The sequence below is a fragment of the Pan paniscus genome, chromosome 10, assembly GCF_029289425.2.
Source record: "Pan paniscus chromosome 10, NHGRI_mPanPan1-v2.0_pri, whole genome shotgun sequence".
NCBI lineage: Eukaryota > Metazoa > Chordata > Mammalia > Primates > Hominidae > Pan > Pan paniscus.
In genome coordinates, this window is record NC_073259.2 from 40,033,067 (window position 1) to 40,045,420 (window position 12,354).

Genomic DNA, 12,354 nt, shown 5'->3' on the forward strand with positions numbered 1-12,354 from the left:
GAGACGCTCCTCACTTTCCAGACTGGGCAGCCAGGCAGAGGGGCTCCTCACATCCCAGACGATGGGCGGTCAGGCGGAGACGCTCCTCACTTCCCAGACGGGGTGGCTGCCAGGCAGAGGCTGCAATCTCGGCACTTAGGGAGGCCAAGGCAGGCGGCTGGGAGGTGGTTGTAGCGAGCCGAGATCACGCCACTGCACTCCAGCCTGGGCGCCATTGAGCACTGAGTTAACGAGACTCCGTCTGCAATCCCGGCACCTCGGGAGGCCGAGGCTGGCAGACCACTCGCGGCTAGGAGCTGGAGACCAGCCCGGCCGACACATCGAAACCCCGTCTCCACCAAAAAAATACGAAAACCAGTCAGGCGTGGCGGCGCGCGCCTGCAATCGCAGGCACTCGGCAGGCTGAGGCAGGAGAATCGGGCAGGGAGGTTGCAGTGAGCCGAGATGGCAGCAGTACCGTCCAGCTTCGGCTCGGCATCAGAGGGAGACCGTGGAAAGAGGGGAGAGGGAGAGGGAGAGGGAGAACATTCTTTTTTTTTTTTTTTGAGACGGAGTCTCGCTCTGGGGAGAACATTCTTGAATTTTTAAAAAGCTTCTCTAGCAGGTGAGGAAACTACTTGGGAGAAAGCTATTTGGCCCACGATTTAGTAGATGTAAACGGTGCCAGCCCCTCTGTGGTGCATGAGATGTCAAGTTCTAAGTTCCCAGCTCTGCCACCAGACAGTCCTTTTTTCAGGCCTCAGTTTCCCCATCTGTAAAACAAGGGGAGTTGCACTTGTTCATTTCTTGGGGCCCCTCCTCCATCTGGTATCTGTTCAATAATTTTCAAGGTTCTTACAAAGATAATAAATGCCAACAAGTTTTGTCCAAGTGTAAAGTGTGCTTCTGATGTGAGGGGCTGAAGGGCTCCCCGGATGCAGAGAAAGGTGCTTTGAGCTGGGCCGTGGCCCACAGTCTATCCTAGGCTTGGACCCCTGGAAGGAAAATGCAGAGAGCCCTGCTCAAGTTTATCCCACCCCCTTCCCAGAGCTGTGCCCATGCCAGCAATATTCTGCTCCCCCTTCCCAGCCAACCCCCAGGCTCTGGGGACCAAGCCCTGCTCAAATTGGGGGTGGGGCTCCCAGGGGCAGGGGCAGAGAGGGTGGGAGCCTCTCTTCCAAGTGGCTCCGAGCTGGAGCACAGCAATTACGCGGGAGGATTTATGTCCCTTTGCCTTTAATCGGAAACTCCATGTCAAGAAGAAAAATCTGCACTGTCCTCTGGCCCGGCTTCCTGCTTTATCATTATTATTGGAGGAAGGTTGATTTGGAAACTTAAAGAAAAGTGGGGTTGGGGGTGGGAGCCACTGGGGAAGGAGAGGTGTGGGGCACAAGGATGGCCTTCCTACTGTTTGGTTTGTCACAAGAAGGGGACAAAGGGTAGGGCAGGGGCCGGGTCCTGGAGGGCAGGTGAGAAGAGACCAGAGGAACGCTAGGGGGAGGTTGGGGGCTGCAGGGTCACGAAAGGAAGGGGCACCCAGGAGCTGGGGGATGCTTGGAGGGAGGGAATGAGTGGGCAGACAGAGGGAACAGCTGGGGGTTGAAGGGACCTGGGGAGAGAAGAGAACCAGCAGCCAAGGTGGAGGGAAGGAGTAGCCAGGTACTGGAGGGACTATGGGTGGGCGAAGGGGTGTGGAACAGCCAGAGGAGCAGCCAGGCTCTCGGGGGATACTGTTGGGGAGGGAGAATGGGGGGTAAGCAGAGGGGATGTGGGGTGGGGGAAGAAGAGGGTGGGGCCTCGTGGAGTGAAGAGGCATCAGGGACTGGCAGAGGGAGAGGGAGGGTAACCAGATGGGAGAGTCAGGGACTGGAGCTGGTGGGGGGTTGGACCAGGAACTCTGGGACTATCTCAGTCTAAATAGCCTGCTCCCACAAAGGCCTCTCCTCACCTGGCCCACCTGTATCTCCTGGTGTCCTGATTGGAGGGCTCTGGCCTCCCACAAAGCCCCAGGTTTTTGCCTTCCACCTTGGGAGCTGTTTCCTCTGGTGATCAGGTGTAGTGACTGGGAACAGGCTGAGGGGAACCACTTGACTCTCTTAGACAGACAGGTCTGCACTCTGGGGAGGCGAGACCAGGGACAGAAGGCCTCCTTCAGCCATCTTCCTGCCCTGTTTGGAAGTCCCCCCAGTGTCTTACCTGTTATCCCTCCTGTTGCCAGGATTTCATTCTGATGCTTTGGAGTCAGGCCTGGGTTGGAATTCTATCTCTGGCACTGACTACCTGAGAACACCTCTCTGAACCTCAGGGTTTTTGTCTGCAACATGATGACAGTAATACCTACGTGGCAGGTGTTGTCAGGATTAGAGATAATTAAGTAAAGTATCCAGCACATAGTATGCCTTCAAGATGCACTGTGCCCATCTGGAGGTAGCACCTGATATATGCAACCTCTCTACTTTACAAAGCATTGATAAATTATTTGTATCAATTTGTATCATTTGATTGTCATGACAACTTAATGAAGGAGCCTGGGTAGGTGTCATTATCCTCATGTTAGTGATGGAAACCATGGTACAGAGTGGCTGAGTGACTTGCCCAAGGCCACACAGCGCATGCCTGGAGCACCCGGGTAAGACAGACCCATAATACCACATGAGAAGCTTGAAGATCTTCCTCTGGGTCTTCTTCCTCCACCCTTGTCAGGCCCCACACCCAGCCACTGGTCCCTGGAATCTAGAGTTGAGTTTGGGGTGCTCAGCAGAGTGGCTCAGCTTCCAATCCTCCTGCAGCCCGGGCCATGCCCACCCTCATGCATCTCCTCCCTGGCTTGACTAAGAGGTTTTATAGCCGTTTATGAGCAATTTCTGTCCATATATCATCGGAGATATATAGCCAGGCAAATATTAGGGACCCAAGCGGAGGTTTTAAGAGTGAGTTTTATTGCTGCTGAAAGAAGGTGTGATAGGCAGCATGCAGAGACCCACCTTCCCTCTTGCTCGGCGGCCGGGTGGTGGCAGCAGGGACTGGGCTTCAGCTGAGAAAAGCCATCTGTGAAGCTTGCGTGTTATGCCAGCACCCAGGGGTGCGTTGGCGGAGGGTGGTGATGGAAGGGTGGGGCTCTGTTCCTCAGAGAGCCACGCAAGTGGGTGTGGAGGGGTGAAAGGAGGCAAGAAGTCACAGGCTGGTGTGGCCAGCACAGCCCCTCCAAACCTGAGTGGGAAGACACTGAGTTCCAGTGGATTCAACACACAGAAGCGTGGATTGAAGTGAGACAGACTTGGGAAACAACTTCTCCCCAGGGGCCCCTGGGAGAGACTTTGGCATTGCCTTTTGTTGGAAGTCTTTAAAAACTGGACCGGAACAAGGAGACCCCTGCCCAGAGTTGGTGAGCTGGACAACATGACCCCTACCCTCTTGAGCCGCGGCCCCTGTTCTGCTGGAGAAAGCCCTGCAGAGGAGGTCATCCGTGGCCTCCTTTCGGGCTCTGTCCCAGGCCCCCGGCCCACGTGTCCCCTGCCCTCTGTGGGCTTCTGGGTATGGGTGAGTGGCAGAGGGGTAAGGAGAGCCTTCTTGGCTTGCGGTGTATGGAGAGAAGACGTCCCAGGGAATCCTCGCTCCTGATTTAAGCAGCTCCGACAGCTTTATGGTGCCTCCTCGAGTGAGCCCCCAACGTTGGCTGTTTAACTTTTTAGCGTCGTTTAACGCTTAGACTCTGGCGGACAGGCAGGCCCCAAGGCCCCAGAGGCAGCGGCACTAAATCAGGACACTCTGAGGCCCCGATAAATAATTTTTACAGGGCACGCAGCCCATAGATCACCAGTGGGGGTGGGGGGAGAGTGGCTGTGATATTTCAACCAATTGTCATATGTGACTGCCCCGTGCTCTGACTCCAGGTCGCCCACATGGCAGCCGGCTTCATAACCACAGCCGGCTCTGGGGCTCTTCACTGTGGGGCATGGGAGAGGAGTAGGAGATGGGGCCTTTGATAACCCCAGCCAGCAGATGACCCGTTGCCTCCCCGGGAATGATGTTAAGGTCTGCTCAACTTGCTGTTGTCCATAGAGCATGGGTGCTCAATCCAAGCCTCCTCTGGCACTGGGAGAAGGGACAGCTGAAGGCACGAGGGCAGGGTGGCAGAGAGGAACACAAATAACTTTCTGTAGCCAAAAAGTCACTTTTCTGACCACCTTCCCTCTTCTGTTGACCACCTCCAAACTTGTGGTCTGTGTGAGAGAACAGTACAGAGGGAGGGAGGCATTAGACCTGACCCCAGGAGAGGAGGGCAGAGCTAAGGCTGACGTTCAGAGAAACTGGCAGCATCTCTCTACCATTTATACCTCTAGAGAAAGAGACGGAAAGACGTGGCGGGGGAGTGTGGAAGGAGAGAGACAGAAACACAGAGAAGGCTAGGTAGTGAGAGGGACAGAAAAATGAAGATGAAAGACAGATGAAGATGTAGAGAGAACAAGAGACAGAAGCAAGAGGAGACAGACCAAAACGGACTCAGAAAGGACACTCCAACAGTTGGTTTGGTGTGGAGAAGGAGGCCTTTTCCTAAAGCTTGGTACCAAGCAAGAGGAACAGTGGTATCAACAGACCAAGGCAGGGGCTGCATCTGTGCCAGGCTGACCTGCCCCATGCCCTCTGAGGGTGCCCTTCCCCTGGCTTCAGGACCGTGTTTCCCTGCACCAGCTCCACGCTGCTTCCCCACTCTCTCCCCTCCCCTCAGTGCCCTTGCCCCATCCCCTCATCTGTAAGATCTGGGATTTGCGGGGACACTTAATCCATATGGAGCTGATTCATTCCCATCTAAATCATCTCCATGAGCTTCCCTAAGAGCCCTCTGATGTGCCAGCCACCATTCCTCTCCCCTGGGCGATGGCGGGCTGGGGGCTGCCAGTAAACAAACTTCAGCCGCCATCCATCCATCTTGGCCTCGCCCATCAGTCCAGCCAAGACCATTCATCTCTCCAGCACTGCTCCCTGCACTCCTCCATCCCTCCATCCATCTGCCCCTCCTTCTCATGCCCCTCTACTGGAAACTTTACCTCTCTGCCTTTTCCTGGGTAGCATCTTGAGGGGTCATCTCAACCATCCCCCTGCCTTCAGACAGGAGCCTTACTTTACCCCTGGCCCAGCAAGGTGGGGGCTCTCCCAGTTCATCACCTTCCGAGAATGAGGCCTTCGAGTCTGATGATTTTACTCTACAGTACTGACAACCTAGGGAAGTTCTTTCTTCTGTCTAGCTTGTGTGCTTGACATTCACATATGACCACATGTCTGAATGGGAGTGGGTATAAGATTATAGGATTATACTCAAGCATGAGAGTCTCCAGTATTTGTAATATGTACCTCTCTGGCTTAACATGGTATGTAGAGCTCAAGACCAGTGAAATGGGCCTTTCCTCCAGTCTCCCCCAGCAGAGTCTGGCCCCGTGCCAAGCACGCAGTGGGCGTTCAGTGTTGATTGCTTACTGGCCATCTTCTTATTTGCCAGTGCCAATGAGTCCAGTGGTCTCACATACATCCTGGGGGGGGTTTTGGTGGGATGACTCTGTGGATCTGATACAGGGCAGATTATGGCACCTCTAGCCTGGCAGGGTTTGCAGTAAACACTAAGGAAATGTCTCTTACCTCTATTCTCCCACTCAAATTTCTTTTTTTTTTTTTTTTTTTTTTTTTTGAGACAGAGTCTCGATCTGTCGCCCAGGCTGGAGTGCAGTGGTGCGATCTCGATTCACTGCAACCTCCACCTCCAGGGTTCACTCCATTCTCCTGCCTCAGCCTCCCGAGTAGCTGGGACTACAGGCGCTCACCACAATGCCCGGCTAATTTTTTGTATTTTTGGTAAAGATGGGGTTTCACCATGTTAGCCAGGATGGTCTCGATCTCCTGACCTCGTGATCCACCCTCCTTGGCCTCCCAAAGTGCTGGGATTACAGGCGTGAGCCACCACGCCCGGCCTATCCCACCCAAATTTCTTAACGCAGGCCTGGGGTAGAGCTTGCCTCAACAACTCGCTCTCGGTAATTGTGGGGCTGAAGAGAGGGAGGACGAACAGGAGGGGCAGCAGGTGCTGGTGGGGCCTTCCATGGCACTGAAGCAGAACCCTCGCATTTGGGGGAAACCCTTATGTTTACCTGCACTAATCAGGAGAGTGCATGGAGGGCGCCGCTGTCCCCTGCCCCAGCCTTAGCATTATGGCCCTTCCCTTTTCAGCCTCTTCACCTCATCCTGGGAGGGGTGACTCTGAGAAAGGGGCTTCTGCAAGTCCCTAAGGAGAGAAGACGGGAGCAGGTCTTTGGGTCCCACCTCAGCGTCTCCATGCGCAGCACCACTGGAAGTTGGGGAACAGGTCTGTCTGTCTGTCTCTGGTCAGTAGAGAATTTTGGTCAAGCTCTAGTAACCCTGCAGAGGGATAAAGTGGGTATGGGGGGTGGAGGTGGAGTTACAGGGAGAGATGAGGGCAGTACTTGTGACAGGTGTGTCCTTCCCTGGATCCAGTCATGAAGAGTGGGAGGGAGAGATGAGGGCAGTACTTGTGACAGGTGTGTCCTTCCCTGGATCCAGTCATGAAGAGTGGGAGGGAGAGAGGAGAGGGAGGGGAAACATGAACTTTCACGTGCCCTGAGAGAGCTGGTGTTTCACCACTGCCAGCCGCTCCCCGAGACCTGGGATGCCTTGTTGAGCATCTGCCCTGCTCCCAGACCAGACTAGACCAGGCAGGGAATCCCGATGCATGCTTCTCCCCTGTCCCCACACTAACTCCCACTCCCTTTCCCCTTGTTGCTGGTCCCCTGCATGGAGTCACTGTGAGTACACAGGATAGGTGAGGCTCTACAGCGGTTATTGAGTTGTGAGGATCCTTGACCTTGTCCCTCTCACTCCCCTACAGGGAGAGGAGGCTCTAATTGTAGTCAGAAAGATAAGAAGGGTGTCTTGGAGAGGAGAGGGGCTGGGGGGGCCGTGGGGAAGCTAACCACTTGCCCCAGTCGTGTGAAGGTAAGTGTGGGAGGGGAGGGGCCTGCAGGTAGCAAGGCCCAACTTAAGAATGATGGAGTGCTTCTTAGTTCTCTGAGCTATAGACATGTGAAGTATGTAAGACCATGCGAAAGGATAAATTATCACCTAAGGAGGAGAGGACATGGGGGAATAAGAAAAAATTCAAGCCAGGGAGACCCAATGCTACCACCCCCATCACCATCATGACCTGATCCATCTGTGCTGGACTGGATTAAAGTCCATAGGGAGGGGGAGGCCTGAGAACTGGCCCTGAGGTCTTCAGAGGAAAAGCTGATCCCCCACCGTGCATTTGCTTGATGTTACACAGAGCAAGGGGGAGCTGGGAACAGCTGCTCAAATTCTTCAGGTGGGGCAGCCACGGGGAGCTCCCCATCCTCCTTCTTCCTTCCTTGCGCCCACCTCTCTCCAACCCCTCCTTCTACCTAGTCCACTGAGGAACAGTGCCCTCTTCTCCCATTGGCCTGCCTCTCGTGGTTGTCCCCAGCCTCTTGGGCTAGGCCCTCCTCACCCACTCAGTGGCTCCTAACCTCTCTTGTCTCCTCTGAAACTCCTCTTCCTGCAAGAAGCATCCCAGGCTGCTTCTCCCCTCCCCGCAAAAAAAGCCCACTTACCCAGACTTGCGGCTGATGAAAATCCTTTAGGATCCACTCGTGGGCTGCTGCCTTGGGTCCTGCAGGGTCTGGAGATTCCTTTGTTTGTCTGTCCTCTATTGCTCAACATCCACATGTCCAATTTAGGCTGGGATTCCCACAATACAGGTGAGGAGCCAAGTCTTTTTTTTTTTTTTTTGAGATGGAGTCTCGCTCTGTTGCCCAGGCTGGAGTGCAGTTGTGTGATCTCTGCTCACCACAAGCTCTGCCTCCCGGGTTCACGCCATTCTCCTGCCACAGCCTCCCGAGTAGCTGGGACTACAGGCGTCTGCCAGGATGCCCAGTTAATTTTTTGTATTTTTATTAGAGATGGGGTTTCATCGTGTTAGCCAGGATGGTCTCGATCTTCTGCCCTCGTGATTCCCGCAAAGTGCTGGGATTACAAGCGTGAGCCACTGTGCCTGGCCGAGCCTGGGGTTTTAAAATCTATTTGACAGCCCTTCTTCTGACATCATGAGGCAGAAATGTCTTGAGGAATGCTGGGAGGTCTTAGACGACCAATGAGCGGGACTGGTACACTTTCCCCCAGGGAAGCCACCTCATGCTACAGCAAGTAGTGACAGAGACTAGACAAGGGGAAGAACTGTAATCTCTTAAAATTGAAGGAAAGATTTCCAGGGTTTCACTGAAGACCTTGAGGAGGAATGACTTTAATCTTTTCAAGCTCTGAGGGAGCAGAGAGGCCTGGGAGTCTGGAAAAGTTTCTGTCCACTCTTGCAGAACTGACTCAAAAGAGGGACGGCCACTTTCTTTTTCAAGAGCCCTGACTCATCCACGTTCAGTCCAATTCCACTCACAATTTCTTAGATAATTGTTTCTTTCTTAGACAGAAATTTGGTTCTGGAATTCCCTGTCCTATTCCTCCCATGACCTGGGAACCATCTTTGGGAACCAACTTCAGCTTATGGTGCCAGAAAAACAGAGATGTAGAGACATTTTTGGACAGTCACACAGCAAACCATCAAGGAGCTGGGAATGCCCCCTTATGGATCCTCTTCTCTTCTCTGGATGTGAAGGGAAAGGATATGATCCTAGGGGGAAGGGTGGGGTTAGTGAGAGCTGGAAGAGCACCCCCGCCCAGCAGGCCCAGATCCAAATGTGCACATGATGGAAATGTCTTCATAGCCAAGGGCCCCTCCCTCCCAAAAATAAAATCCCACAATTGGGGAACATCTGGATCAAACCACAGCCATGAAAGCGCAACATCAAACGAGGGTTTCTGAGCGACCCTCCCCACAGGCCCTGGTCCAAGAGAAATTGCAGAGCTTCCTGCTTGAAGCTTTTAAGTGTCACAGAACCCCTCAAATTTGGGATTGCCCCCTATTTGCTGGAGACAGATGTCCCCGAGTGTGGTTGGGCCTGATTGCCCCCAGCGGGATAGAGTGTGTGTGACCTGATCTTACCCCCAGCTAATCCAGGCAGGAAAGCTGTGATGAGGGGCTCCAGCCTTTCAGGCTGGGGGCTGGGGAGAGAGGGGACAGGTGGGCCTTCTGAAACGTGCCTACATCAAAGGTTTGAGTACCCTCCCTTCCAAGCTTTGGCGCCTCCGGGGGGAGGAAAGCAGTGATTTCACCACATAACTGCACGTAGGGCGGATCTCAGTCTGAGAACTTCTGGGGAATGTGGAGAGGGGAGGGACGGTGCTTCCCAGAGGGGAGGAAAGGGCAAGGAGGGTTCTCGCTTCCAAAATAGCCTACCCAGGCCAAGGAAAACGGGGCCATATGCAGCCTCCCTCCTGCTCTGGCCTCTGTGGAGGGAAAGCTGAGGGGAGGGTGCATTCTTCCAAGGGGGGAGGAGGAGCAGCTATAGCAGGAGGAGGGCAGGAGCCAGATCACAGATGGAGAACGGTGGGGAACAGGGGCATCTTCCACACACAGGGGCATGAAAGAGGAAGGCTGTAGGGTATGTGAATTCCAGGAGACAGTAGGCGCTCCCCTCCCTGTTCCCCAGGCTCTGTTCTGTCTCAGGAATCAGAGAGTGTCTGGTCATGATGCTGGCAGGGTGGGATCGACTGTGGGGCACATGGGTTAGGGAGGCACCCCATATCTGGCTGGAATCCCAGTTCAGATTTGGATCATTTGAGGATGAGTGAGAGTCGGTTGGGGTGTTGACACCCCACTGTAACCTTAGTTTAAGAAGCTAAGGATTTATTGTTGGGGTGGAAGGTCACCTTCAGTTGGGAGGAGTGTGGGGAGAAAAAAGGGGCACCATTTGCGTATAATTTTGCTTATAGTTTCCATACTCCTCCCCTTCAGGGAGACTTCCATGACCCTTTCCTTTCCCTTCCCAGGGAGGTTTAGGTGTGTGCATGGTGCTCCCCCGGTGCCCTAGGTGTACCTATAGTCTTGGTTCTTTTCACCTTGCTTTGTAAAGATCTGTGGTTTCTTTCCCCATCCAGACTGTCGGTGCCTTGATGACATGGACCTCCTTGCTCTTCTCTGTGTTCCTAGTTCCCAGCACGGTGCCTGGCAGCGAGCAGGTGCTCGGTGATGCTACCCTGCTGCTGCTGGAGCCCATTCCTCCCATGACCAATGTTCTGGGGGAAACAAAGGACAACCCGTAGGATGGTTCTTTAGCAGCCTGGAGGCCTCTGATGGGCTCTCAGCCTTTCTAAAACTGCAAGGATAGCTCCTATCTGACCGCCTCTGGGAGTCTCCTGGGAGGACCCTCAGTGACAGCACTTTCTTCTGCCCCTGAAACTTATTGCCCATAAGGCTCACCTTCATGGTCAGATATTTATTTATTAGAGACAGGGTCTTGCTTGCTCTGTCGCCCAGGCTGGAGTGCAGTGGTACAATCACAGCTCACTGCAACCTCTAGTGGGCTCAAGTGATCCTCCTGCCTCAGCCTCCCATAGCTAGGACTACAGGCACTCACCATCACACTCAGCTAATTCTTTTTTCTTTTTGTTGAGACTGACTCTTGCTCTGTCGCCCAGGCTGGGGTGCAGTGGCATGGTCTCGGCTCACTGCAACCTCTGCCTCCTGGGTTCAAGCGATTCTCCTGCCTCAGCCTCCCGAGTAGCTGGGACTAGGATTACAGGTGCCCACCACCATGCCTGGCTAATTTTTGTATTTTTAGTAGAGATGAGGTTTCACCATTTTGGTCAGGCTAGTCTCAAACTCCTGACCTCAAGTGATCCACCCACCTCAGCCTCCCAAAGTGCTGGGATTACATGCATGAGCTACCACACCCCACTAATTTTTAAAATTTCTTTTGTAGAAACAGGGTCTCGCTGAGTTGCCAAGGTTAGTCTCAAACTTCTGGCCTCAAGAGAGCCTCCTACTTTGGCCTCCCAAAGTACTGGGATTGCAGGTATAAGCCACCAGGCATGGCCCCTATTCTTATTTTTAAATCTGGGATGGATGTGTCTCTTTTTTTTTTTTTTTTTTTTTTTTTTTTTGAGACGGAGTCTCGCTGTGTCTCCCAGGCTGGAGTGCAGTGGCGCGATCTCGGCTCACTGCAAGCTCCGCCTCCCGGGTTCACGCCATTCTCCTGCCTCAGCCTCCCAAGTAGCTGGGACTACAGGCGCCCGCCAACACGCCCGGCTAATTTTTTGTAATTTTAGTAGAAACGGGGTTTCACCGTGTTAGCCAAGATGGTCTCGATCTCCTGACCTCGTGATCCACCCGTCTCGGCCTCCCAAAGTGCTAGGATTACAGGCGTGAGCCACCGCGCCCGGCCGGATGTGACTCTTTTTTGTCACATGAGACCAAATACTCTTTGGGGCCAGACTACCCATACTGTTTCTATGGCCCACAGTGCCTAGCATGAAGGAAGACTTCAGTCAAGACAGGTTGGCTGTGGACCAGCTGACCCTCTCTGTGAATGCTGGTGCCTCAGTCTTCCATGTGGTAGCTTTGTCTGGGGCTCTGAGGGCTGAGCTTCCATGAGCTGTTGAGTCAGGGACTCATGTTCTGACATAAGGGGGTGAATAGGACACATTAGAAGCTCCTGTCCTGGTGACACACGGCCTGAAGGGCCCTGTCAGCTGAGAGAATCAGTGCTCAAGGGGAATGTTGTGGAGATTACAGCGGTCAGAGGGTTTTATTCAGAGTCTCTGGGAGAGGAAAATAAGAAAGGACATGAGAGAAGGGGAAGGAAGGGCTAGGCAGAGGATGGAGGAGGATGTGCATGTGGGATAAACTTGACAGAGGGTGAGCAGGCAAAACAGCTTTGCCTGCTAGGGAAGACCCAAGTGTGAGCCTGGCAGGCCTTGTGTCTAGGAGGGACCTGGGCGATTGTAAACAATATACTATGCTCTGAAGATTGTACCCACCCCTCCAGTCCCCACTCCTATCCCTTCCCAAGATGGGGTCTTTGGTCTCACTGGGATTTCTAGGCCTAGCCTGAACTGTGCTGGGGTGACACCACCCAACACCAAGCTCAGATCAAACCAGCTTTGCTTCATACCCTTGGGGGCCTCCCTGAGGCTGGAGGGGACTTTGAAGTTGATGGAGAGAAGATTGGTGAGCTGTGTGCTAAGCAGGGATCTCTCAGCAGTCAATGAGGTGGAGAGGATCTCCACTCCCTTTTTTGGGGGGCTGAGATATTGACACCTTAGTTTTCAAAACCTAGGTTTTTCATCCTTGAATGCTGCCTAAGGCTGACTTGATCACCAGGTATCTCTGGGTGGTAGGGTGTGGCAGCATTGCTGAGCTCCAGAGAGCGCCATTCACTGAATTCCTGGAGCACAACTCTA

The 12,354-nt window shown here is 53.6% G+C and overlaps 1 long non-coding RNA gene across 1 annotated transcript; it reads right to left on the reverse strand.

The window, feature by feature from the left end:
* Nucleotides 1-2,898: 2,898 nt before the first annotated feature.
* LOC134728478 (uncharacterized) lies at nucleotides 2,899-9,866 on the reverse strand. The gene is made up of 2 exons (XR_010108913.1): nucleotides 7,614-9,866; nucleotides 2,899-6,539 (listed from the first exon to the last, which is right to left on the reverse strand). It is a non-coding gene; the product is annotated as an uncharacterized LOC134728478 (long non-coding RNA).
* Between the last annotated feature and the right edge of the window lie 2,488 nt (nucleotides 9,867-12,354).